This window comes from Astatotilapia calliptera, chromosome 11 (assembly GCF_900246225.1).
Source record: "Astatotilapia calliptera chromosome 11, fAstCal1.2, whole genome shotgun sequence".
Taxonomy (NCBI): Eukaryota; Metazoa; Chordata; class Actinopteri; order Cichliformes; family Cichlidae; genus Astatotilapia; species Astatotilapia calliptera.
The window spans coordinates 13779481-13791124 of NC_039312.1; positions in this window are offsets into that span (position 1 = coordinate 13779481).

The following is an 11644-nucleotide window of genomic DNA, read 5'->3' on the forward strand; positions in this document are numbered from 1 at the left end:
TTCCTTTGTCATTTGAAGGTAAACATGCACACGTACACACACACACACACACACACGCACACACACACGCACACACAGTTAAGCAAATGTCCTTGTATTTGTATATTTTAGATCATCTCAGTTTGAATTGTTATATCAGAACACTACAAATAATTTGTGACTGCGGGTCAAGACTTTAGCTAAGCACATGCAAAACCCATGATGAACCATAACATAATAACATAACAGAAATAAACAAACCATAACTGTTGTGTAATTTAAATGAAAGAATCACGTGTTAATGTGTAAAACAATGTTCACTTTATACCTAAAAGCCTCTTCTCTTCCTGCTGCAGTCTGCCAGGAGACAGCGCTGCATCTGAGAGGGAATCAGCGAACTTATTATGTGTGTGTGTGCGTGCGTGTGTGTTTGTGTGAGAGCCGTAAAACGATGGCAGCCTTCTTGCTGCAGGACATTTGACACATGGTCCACATGTGTGCGAACACACACACACATACGCTTCACACAGCTTCACACTCCCACATAAAAACCTGTGTTCTCACTTTCTCCAACATAAAAAAGACAAGACTGAATTACACCAAATATTCTTAGCGATGGGGGAGAAAAGAAAATATTCCTGCTGTGAACAACATTAAGCCGCATCAGGTGCAAGATGAAAGTTAAGGCTAACTTTAATCACTTGGAACAAAAGACTTTTTTCTTAATGCTTATCTTTGGCAACTTGGCTGGCAGATGTGACTATAACCTTGATCTTGAATTCCTCCCTATATAAAGTAAGATAACCATAGCTTTAAAGGCACTCTCATATCGGTTTGGAGAGCTGGACAATAAATCATTCTCTAAGGGAAAAAAACAAAACAAAAAACAAATGAAGTCACTCAAAATCAGCAAATCTAAAGATGTAACTTTACAATTTGCTGTGTGGACACATTCATTTAGACTAAAAGGCTACATGAAAAGTTTCTACCAAATGAGCAGCAAATACATTTAAGTTACAACCATAGATCTCATAGATATAATTATTATGCCTGGAAACTCAAAACAGTTAATATTTAATAATAGATATGCGGAGAAATGTATTATTTTGGTTCTTTAGCGAAATCAGTAAGGGAGCCAACACGTTATCCAATGCATCTAAGTGACAACTCATCTGGTGAGCTTTCACCGCTGAGCCATAGATGTTTATTTTTCTGTTATTTTTTCCTCCTTGACTTTTACACGCATATTACTTTTCACGTTGACGGACGTGAGCCGAGGCTGACCTCGGGGGCTCTCTCTCTTCGTTTCAGTAATGCGTACTGCCGTTTGCGAGCCCATTGTTTGACATTTCACTGTCAGCTGATCGCACAGGCTTAGTCAGTGGAATTGTGGAGTAATGAAGAAATTTCATACTGACTGTTTCCCTCTGTGAACGCGCTCATTTCGCCCATATTTGAAGGAAAACGAATGACATTCCGCTCGTGCCTGCAATCATGCGCTCGCGTTTTGCAAAGAACCAGAATAGATGCATGTAAAGACGCTTGTTTCAGGCCCTGAACGGGGATTCTTCTTCTCAAGTGTATAGCTCAACAGGCTGCTGCTGCTCACAGTGATGCGCTGTAAAGGAGGGCAGTTAGAGGGTTATATGAGGTTATAAATTACCACACTGTAGGGTTGCTTTCCCACCCCCTCTGAGAATTAGATATTTTGTTGCAGTTCTGTCCTTTTTTTTTTTCCATTAAGCAATACAATACAATGGAATGCTCAACATGTGAAGTGCAATTTTATTTTACTGTTAAAAAGAGAACATTTATGAGAAACCAGGGGAATGCAGACAAGGCATTATTTGAGGTGTGTCCATTTAAGAGATTTTTAACAAGTATAATCTTAGAGCGGGTTACAAGGCTAATTATCTAAGTAAACATGACTTGCCTTTCTGTTTCTTTAGTTTGTTTTCTTTTTGTGAAATGTGGCACTTTCCCCTCTTTGTTCAGCACACAGAGCAAATTGCCTGCCCCCTTTTGTTTCATCTACACTTGACTCATGTTTGTGTGCTACCTGTTTGAAGTGAAAATGTGTGACATTTGGGCATGGCACAGTGTGAACAGACAGGCCATCATTGGGACGGGGCTGTCGGCTGTTTGTTTAATGCCCTGCCTACTGTGAAAGTCTCCCTGAAACAGGCGCAGTAAATATCCCCATTGATCCAGAGGCAGGGGGCCCTACGATGATGTAGTGGCGAAGAGCCACAGGAGTAAATCTAGCCGACAGTAATCCAATCCCATTCTCAAGGCTCTGGGATCTGAGATAGGTGCTTTAAATCCAAAAGTGTGCCTTTTTGCACAATTTCTCTGCCTGTGTTGATGCTGTGTCTTTTGTGGGGTTTTTTTAAAACTTCCATATCTCAGCTCGAGAGTCGGTCGGTGGCCTGCTGAGGTGCTTCATCTCCTATCCTTTATATTTGCTTAAATTCCAAGTCCTATAATGATGCCACAAATTTAGCTTTGTGCTCATTTCAGTGTCAAATTCACGCCCACACTTCTCCTGTTTTTGCTCGTCTAAAGCATGTGCATCCACCTGAAGTAAAAACTCCAAAGTTAAGAGAGTGTGAAAGCTGTGTGTGTGTGTGTGTGTGCGCGCCTGTGTGAGTGTGTGTGTGTGTGTGATAGCACACCTCAGGTAATCAGTGTTTTCTGTGGATGGCAGAGGGACACACTGGAAACTCAGAAACCCCCATTAGGCTGGAATTTCCCTGTGATGGCCAAAAGCTGCCTACCTAGCGCTTGACTGGTTGCTTGGCTGCTCCAGCAAGTGTTAGTTTTCATGCAGGCTCTCAAGATGACAAAGTTACGCAGCCCAGATCCCCTGGAATAGGACTGTGTGGTTACCTCAAATTCTTTCCTGTATGGATTGTTAAGAGCTGATGAAGCATGGTGCACTTTAGCCTGGTGGGCATTAACAGTTTGCTGCAATGAAGAATTGGCTATTTCACCAACATAGATGCTTGTAGTCCTAAATTAACATCAGAATTATTTTTAATGCACTCTACTGACTGTAGTCAGTGGTTATTATACCCTCCATTTAGCACCACCTACCACAGAGTGCAACAGAAAGTTTCAGAAAAGTGAGAAACATCACAATTAATTTCAGTTTTAAAAAATGACTTTTAATGGGAATTATTGCACTAATAGGCTCGACATTCACGGTCAAGTGTGTTAACAAAAAAAAACAAACAAAAAAAAAACAAACAAAAAAAAAAACGGTTTTGTGGATTTTTGTGTGGGTGTAATTTTGCAAAACGCCTCCAGAGTGGGCAAACTCGCCTTCACTTTTACATATCCATTTCTTAAAAACTACGTGAGCGGTGAAATGCAGGCTAAAGGATATCCCCCTTGTAATGCTACTGAGGGCTAGCCAAGGTGCGATTATAGTGTGCAGTAAGGTGCCTACAGAAAACAAGGAAAAGAAGTACGAGGAACGGTGGGGGTGTTTTTTGGAAAATCAATGAGTGCGTGGAACATAGTGGTGGTGCACCTGAAAGTGAACACGTCATCAATTAAACAAACTTGGTGAACAGGGTCAATTCATCAGAGAGCGGTGTGGATCAGCTATTGGGTTCAGCTTCGACGTGACAAATGCCGGAGCTCCTCTGTGTGCCCAAGGTTGCCGATCGATAGAGATCATCATCGTGATGTGGCCTTTTATCTCACAACCCGCTCCCTCAAGCCTTATATTATTCCCAACACAGAGATCTCAAAGGAGGAGGAGGGGTGAGAAGGGCACGGGCCTGATTGTATCTTTTATTCTCAGAACGCATAAGCATTATTTGTTCAAACGATTTTCATGGCTTTTGATGACCAGCTTTGTCCTCCAGCAGGAAAGTTTTGATGGTTTTTGTTTTTGTACCTGCTGCCGCAGTTTGCCTCATCTGGGGATTATTCCTTGGAAGATGAAGATCACTCTGGTTAACATGACACTGTTTGCTGAGCGATTGAATCCTCTCAATACAAGCCTGCGCCCCCTCAGCGGCACTTATTCAAATGTGTCAAATCCGGCTGAGGGGAAAGCCTCCAGGGTTCCTATTGATTTGTGCCATTATGGAATTCCATGCCAATAAACTGTCATGACTTACTGTAACAATCCAATGATTCGGCTCCATTTCAGTCACATGACAAAGAAGAGCTTCCTCATTATCAGAGGCCATTATGAGAAAATGGAGTTTTGCAATTGAGTTATGCAATGATAAATATTGACTTATTTCGGTTTTAATCGGCTGGTTTAACTGTGTTATTGGTGTATGGGGCCTGTAGAGTTGCCAGTAATTGTAGTTGTGGTATGAAGGACCCACAGCGCTGTAGGCATGTGGATGCTTCCATTTACAATATTTTCTTTTCTTGTGCAGCTTTCCAGTTGCCTTGTCCCCTTACAGAACACCGCTCTCCCGCTCATCCTGCTGAAACAGGGAAGGCATGACCAGGTGATGGAGAACAGCTGAGTGGGTCAGCCTCCCCTGACACCACATCCTGAACCCACTGCTTCTCACCTCCCCCGCAGCTGAGCCACAAGCCACACCCCGCCACAGTAGTGTTGTTAGTATGTGCATCGTGATCCACTCCTCCGACCTAATCTCTCATTCTTTTGTGAAGCCAAATGAGGCATACACATACTCTGATGTAATGTTTGACTTATGAATTATTGCTTTTTAAGACAGAAAATGTTGGGTAAGATTTTGATGTAGTGTGTATATAGAGTTGACATCTTATGTTTATTGCCTGTTATGCAGTATATACACAGCTGACAATCCCACTTGCAAAAGTGTAGTACTGAGTGTTTCAGCGTTTTACCTGCAAAAAACCCACTAAAGATGTAAAAGGGAATCAAACAGAAAGTAAGAAAAAGTAAATTTGTGGAAATAAGGGCTTTTATAGGGCGACCTGTGATACCTGCAGGACATGTAGCATTAGGGTTATGAATGGTAAAAGTATGATCCATTGAAAGAATAACTAGCAAGTACAGTGTAATGCGATCATACTGTTTCCTTAAATGATGAAGCAAAAACAGTAGCAAGCTTGGTCCATATATGTTTATTTTCTTATGGGTCGTGTAGTCTATATTTATCAAATCTGTTCAGTTCTTTGCAAGTGCTGAAACACTACACCTGAGCTGTAGTGTAAAATATGCATGCGGACACTATCAGTTACATGCTTCAAGCCTGCTCCAGCTGGGAGAAAAGTAGGATATTACAACTCACTCTGCGTTTCACCAGCCAGTCCCAGTTTCCCAACACTGATTTGAGCCAGTCTCTGCTATCTGCTGTTCATTAGATGGGATTTCAGCCCCCGTAGCAGCAGGAATGAATGAAGGAACTAGCTCCAGCAGTTGGACAAATATAGCAGAGAGGGCACTTGTTTGATTCCAACTGAAATCAAACAACAATCACATTCTAGCCCTTACAACTATCAGCGCTGGGTAAATCTCTGTTATAAATCTGATGTCTGTTCCAACATTTCCAGGCCGGCCCACCTGTAGTGATGTGTTCTAGGTCAACCAGGCTCAATTGGTTGGCTAGAGCTAAAGAGAGCAACCGAAAGCTAAATCTGCTCAGACTAAGGAAGCAACAGCAACAACAATGTAGCCAAAACATGTTTCTGGGACATATTGAGAATAGAGATAAAAATAAATAAATGATAGCACTTGTTTTCATTGCAAGGCTATACTAAGTACCAGTCAACATCCTTTGTGTAATTACTCTCACTACCAAAAGGGGGACATGCATGTTAGTTTAACAGCTCATGACACTGTTAACCCTTTAAGAATACAATAAACAAATTCTGACTTCACAGAATTACAGAACATTCTCTTTACAGGTTTCTCGACCATTTACATATGTGAAATTCCGGATAATTTTCAAACTTCTTCTGCTCACCTTCAAGGCCATTCATAACCTCGCTCCTTCTTACCTTTCTGACCTGTTAACCACCACTTGTTCTGCCCGTTCACTTCGTTCTTCTTCTTCTGTCCAGCTTACTGTACCTTCCTTCCGCCTCACCACCATGGGAAGCAGAGCTTTCAGCTGCTCTGCTCCCAGGCTGTGGAACTCTCTGCCCCCTGAAATAAGAAATATTGGTTCTCTCCCCCAGTTTAAATCCCAACTCAAAACTCATCTGTTCAAATCTGCATATTCACTGTGAATCCACTGTTTGTTCATTTTATCTTGTGCTTTATTTTATTGTTCTTATTCTGCCATTGTTTTACTAAGTGTTTTATCCTATTGTAAAGTGTCCTTGGGTGACTTGAAAGGCGCTCATAAATAAAATTTATTATTATTATTATTATTATTACAATTTAACTGTATTTTCTCTTGGTAGTACATTGCTGCATAGTCTGTCTTTTCACACTGTTGCTGGAAATTGTCTCCTAAAAGAGTGATAGCGGATCTATACTGAAAACAAATAGATGCAGAGCATAGAAACTGCACAAGTCCCTAAAAAAACCTTACAATATGGGTAATAAAAACCCCGGCCTCAGCAGATCCTTTAAAACTGTCATGACTCAGAATGTTTTTGATGTGTCCTGATCGTGAACAGTTCTTGCTGATGTATGGAACTTGAAGATTTCAGAGTTGTCTCTGTTGGTGATTGACATGATGAGAGGATCAATGTTAAAGCCTTCCTGCCAAGCAATAATCCATCCAAACTGATCACGCTTAAAATTGCCTAGTGGTATTGATTATATGTGCAGGCACAGAAAACACTGTAAGCACTGCAATAATAATCAAGTTAGCTGAGGGGTCAGATTTCTTCCCCTTGTTTTTGTCTTTGGTATTTGTTTTAAATTTCCATTGCATTTACACTCCATAGTTAGTTAGTCACTTGACCAAATTGGTACCACTTTAGAATCCAGAATGCTTTTAAATTTGAAGAACTTTCCAACCTTATGAAACCATAGCAGTAAGTTGTAGTGGAATTTGAAAAAAATGTAATCTAGCGTTATTGTAAGGACAGTTGCAAAAGAAATCGATGGTGCACTAAGAAGTATAAGAAAAACCTAAGCTCTGCTCAAAAACATAGTTCATTTTCTATTTTTATAGCAATCCGTCCATCTATTTTCTCACACTTTTCTCACACTTATCCATTTCAAGGTCAATGGGAGGTTGAACACAGTCTCAGCTCTCACAGGTTGTAGGTCTATCAAAGGGCTAAAGAATAGAAAGAGATACCTATTCACCCTCACATTCACACTATTTTAGTTCTCCGTCACACAGCCACAGGTGATGAAGGAAAAAATGTGTGCGGCAACCAGTTGGTATTATTATTGGTAGTATTCCAGGAGATTGCTGACAGTGGCTCGGTAACATTGGTGAGATTATTTTGGTTGCTAGCAGGTTGTACTCTTTAATGGAAGATGCAAAACTTGTAAGTGAAAAACCAGAGTAGTTGGAGGGTGTTTGCAGGCAAGTCAGTGTTTACTATGCAAACTGTAGCAATCTGCAAGTGGCCAGCATACCTGTCTTTGGATTGTGGGAGGAAGCCGAAACACTTGGTGAAAGCCCTTGCATGCATAGGTTGCATGTTTTTCCATGCATGCATGGGAAAACTTGCAAACACCACACAGAAAGACCCCAGGTGGCCAGTGGATACGAACTCAGGACATACTTGGTGTGAGGTGACAGTGCTAACCATGTGTTATCATTAAAAAAAATCTGTGTTACATAGATGCCCTTCATGTTTTCAATAAATCAGGTTCAGGCTATAATATTTTCATAGCTTTTTGCTTGCATCCAAGATTATTTTAAATAAGTACTTATGTGTTACCGTGGTCATGTTTACAGATGGTGTTCAATGCAGTGTTAAATTAGTTGACCAATAATTTTTTTATCATAGTTTTTGTCAACAACATTTTTTTCTGACAAAAACATGACAATAACTAAATAAAAACTAACACCCACGGACAAAAAGTATGATGAAACTTGATTTTCCAACAGATTATCCAATTAGAAGTAATCTCCTTGTGCTGTAACATTAGACACACACTTTTGATCTGCACCAGGAAACGGTACAACTAGCTCCGTGTTACTCATGAAAACACAACAAAATGTCAACGCTTGGGAGGAAGAGTGGAGCAGACATATGGACACATTTCACATTTGATGTCAACAAAAATAAGACTCTTAGTAAACCATGTGGAGCAACTCTCATCAATAAAATCACATCAAACTTATACACTTTATATTTTAGTCAACCTATAGATTTAGTCTAGTAAAACCTTTTGATAGTTAGTCAACTTAAAATAAAAGAATTTAGATGCCTAAATGATAACTAAATGACTTTTTAGTCAAAAGACTGTGACTAAAACTAAATGAAAATTTGATGTCAAATTAACATGAGTTCATTGTCTCCAAAAATCATGTAGTTCTGACAATTTAATTCTAAAAGTTAGCCTATGTGTTGAATGTAAACCATTGACTAGAGTTATTTAGAAACTTTTAACTCCTGGAGAAGAGGATTAGTAGACTAAATAGCAATTTTAATCCTTTACGTTCCCCTTTAGTTTACTGTATCTCAAATTAAGTGAAGAGACAACTCTTCTCTTTTTGTGAAAGATCCACACAGCCGAGACCCAGGTAGTAAAAGATATAGCGGCCTAAGCAAGTACTTTAAAAGTAATTTAAAAGAGGTATGTTTTGCAAAATTACATGCATGAATATCTTCTTTTTTTTCCCCCGTGGAGCACTTTGAGCAGCGCATGTGCATGATAAAAGCTATATAAATAAAGCTAGGCTGTGTTGAGTAAAACGAGATATGCTTTGGCAGCAGGTTGGAAACTTAGCAGCCTGCAATGGAGTCTGCAGGACAATGGCGTCCATGATCACAGTAGACCATTGCATTACATCTTATCATTTCCTCTGGAGCTGAAACTCAAACTGAGACTCATCAATAATGCACCTATGATCTCCCATTCAGAAGATCTCAATGGCAGATCAAGCTACTCTTGTATCTCCTCCTCCTCACTCTCCACTTCTAGCACATACTTTCTTTAATGCCCATACATGTAAATTCATGCCGCTGACCACAATCTCCACACTAATGGCTTCAAATGTCATAGACTCTCATTTGGGGGTTTAGTTTTTAGCATAGATTATCCCATTAGTCCATTCATTCTGCCTTTTTATTAAAACCACCACAAATGTCTCCATAATGATTTTTTTTTCTTTTTGTTTTCTTGGTCAGAGCAATAAAACGTCAAGCTTTGTCTCAGGACAAAGTGATATTCTTGACTATATGGGGTGAGAGATGCTCCTCTGTTTGGCTCTCTTACTCTCTAACTGAATTATTAAATACTCAGAATCTGGTTGAGCAGTGTACATTTTCCTAAAGGTCACAAAGTTCATTAACTATGGACTGCCATTGATTGTATCATTGTGTGTTTCTCTTCTTGGTTTTCTATCCCCTTCATTGAGTAGGCACAACTTAAGGACAGACTTCCACTCTCCTCATCTATAGCCTGTTCCCATATGGAAAAGATAAATATAAATCTTATAAAGTTTGTATCTGTCTTGTGTGAAACTTGTAGGAAAAGCATATAAGAGTGAAAACAGATATAAGATCCCTTGAAAAATTATATAATGAAACTTGTATGTTTTGGATACTTACTAAAACAATGTATGAAAGTAATGAGAAAGTGGCCACTTTCATGAGTAATCACATATAAGTTTTTACTATTTCTTTTCCATATGGGTTACTTCTAACACACACACACACACACACACACACACACACACACACACACACATATATATATATATATATATATATATATATATATATATATATATATATAATGTCAAATTTTAACTTTACTATAACATGTAAATTTAAAATACCTTCTTGAAATTAAACTGCAGCAGTTAGACCTTGATCTAGGATACGACTTCACAAAAGTTTGAGGTTTCTGAGTCCAGCGCATGTTGGCTGGCTGACGAGCGTTTTAGTTTGGAGGCCGCATGCTTTTTTTCCCCACTAGCTGTATCTTTAGACAGAAAAATCCATAATGACTATGACAGCCGCGGTATCTGTTTCACAACAGTCCGCTCGTGTCAATCAGCGTGATGCCGATAAAGATCTGTATTTTGATTGAACGTGTGCAAAACTACTCATACTTTACACAAGCCACTTTGATGTTAAACCATTTGAAATCATATCAGATGCTGCCCTCCGACAGAGCAGCCCAATCAACGGAGATGATTTCATAAAGAGGGCTCTTGGGTTTCAGCATCATAAATAACTCATGGTAATCCCATATTTCTCTGACTTCTCTCATTTGAGGTTGAGCTGGAAAGAGGGCAGTTGTGACAAACATTGTTAGCACGACTGCCAAACCATCCAGACCTGGCTATATATGTCTTGGCTCCTCTGGACCTATGAGGTGATGTCCTGAGCTGCTCACATCCTTACACTCTTTAACCCGCAATAGTTACAGTTTTAAGGACCATTTAAATATAATTGTGAGAATTTGCTTTGTCTTTTTAAGGAAGTAAGGTGCAACTAACATATTATAAAGAACAGAAAGCATGAATGTTTGTATAGTCTCTTTCTTTCTTGTACTCTGTAAGTAACGTTGCTGTTTTTGGCTGCAATTTTTACAGTTATAATAATGATAATAAAGTGTGAGGCTGTGTGCATGCGAGTGTGCATGTGGCCTTCTGTAAGGATTTTTGAAATGGCTTGATTCATAAGTACCCCTGCTGAGACCTCTTCCTACACGTGCAATTTTCCGAAGCCAGCCACTTGCCAAGCAATAATTATGCTGAAGTTTTCAATTACACTCCTTCCATTTCATTAACAAAAAATGTTTGGCTATTGTATAATTAGATATATGAGCTTACCACCTACATTTAACATAACCACTACACAGTAACTTGATGGAAAACAGAGAAGGGTTTTAGCATGTGTGCGTTTACGGTGGTTCGGTAGTCGGCTATAAAGAAAATTCAGCTAGACATTATACAGCTGTCTTCCTCCTGCTTTTACCATTGTTTGAAGAGCTCCTCTAATCCAGAAAGAAATATACAGACCTATAATTGAGCATCATGAAATGTTTGATGAAGTATGGGAGGTTTTGTTAACATACAAAGCACACGTGTGCATGGCATTTACACATGTTATCGGTTGTTAATGCCTATAATTAACATTTTACAGTGTGTTACTACATCATTTATACCCGGCGTGCTGGAGAGATCGTTAGTTACCTAGCGACTGACATTAAATTCAACTAGAAAAAGAAAATACATCGTTCCGCGAGTATATTTATTTTCCATTTTATAGACTGTTTGACACATAAGAGCGCAAACTCTGTCTCTCCTCTCGCTCCCCTCTCTGCCTCTGAGAAGTATGACCCGTTGATGATATTATATAAAAAATTAAACTGTCCATCATCATGGTTATCTTGCCATCTTAAGTGGCTGACCCTGTTACCACACAGGCTTGAGTTTCAGGGCAATGCAATCCTATACATGCCACGGTAACTCTCCTCAGTGCTGTCATTTTGTCTGTTCCCTTTCACATCCCTTGCAACAGGTTTCCACCGAAGGCCAAGATTGCTCTCAGTAAAGAGGTATGTGTTGCTGCTTTACCTACATTAGCAGAAAGCTGCAGCCATTATTGT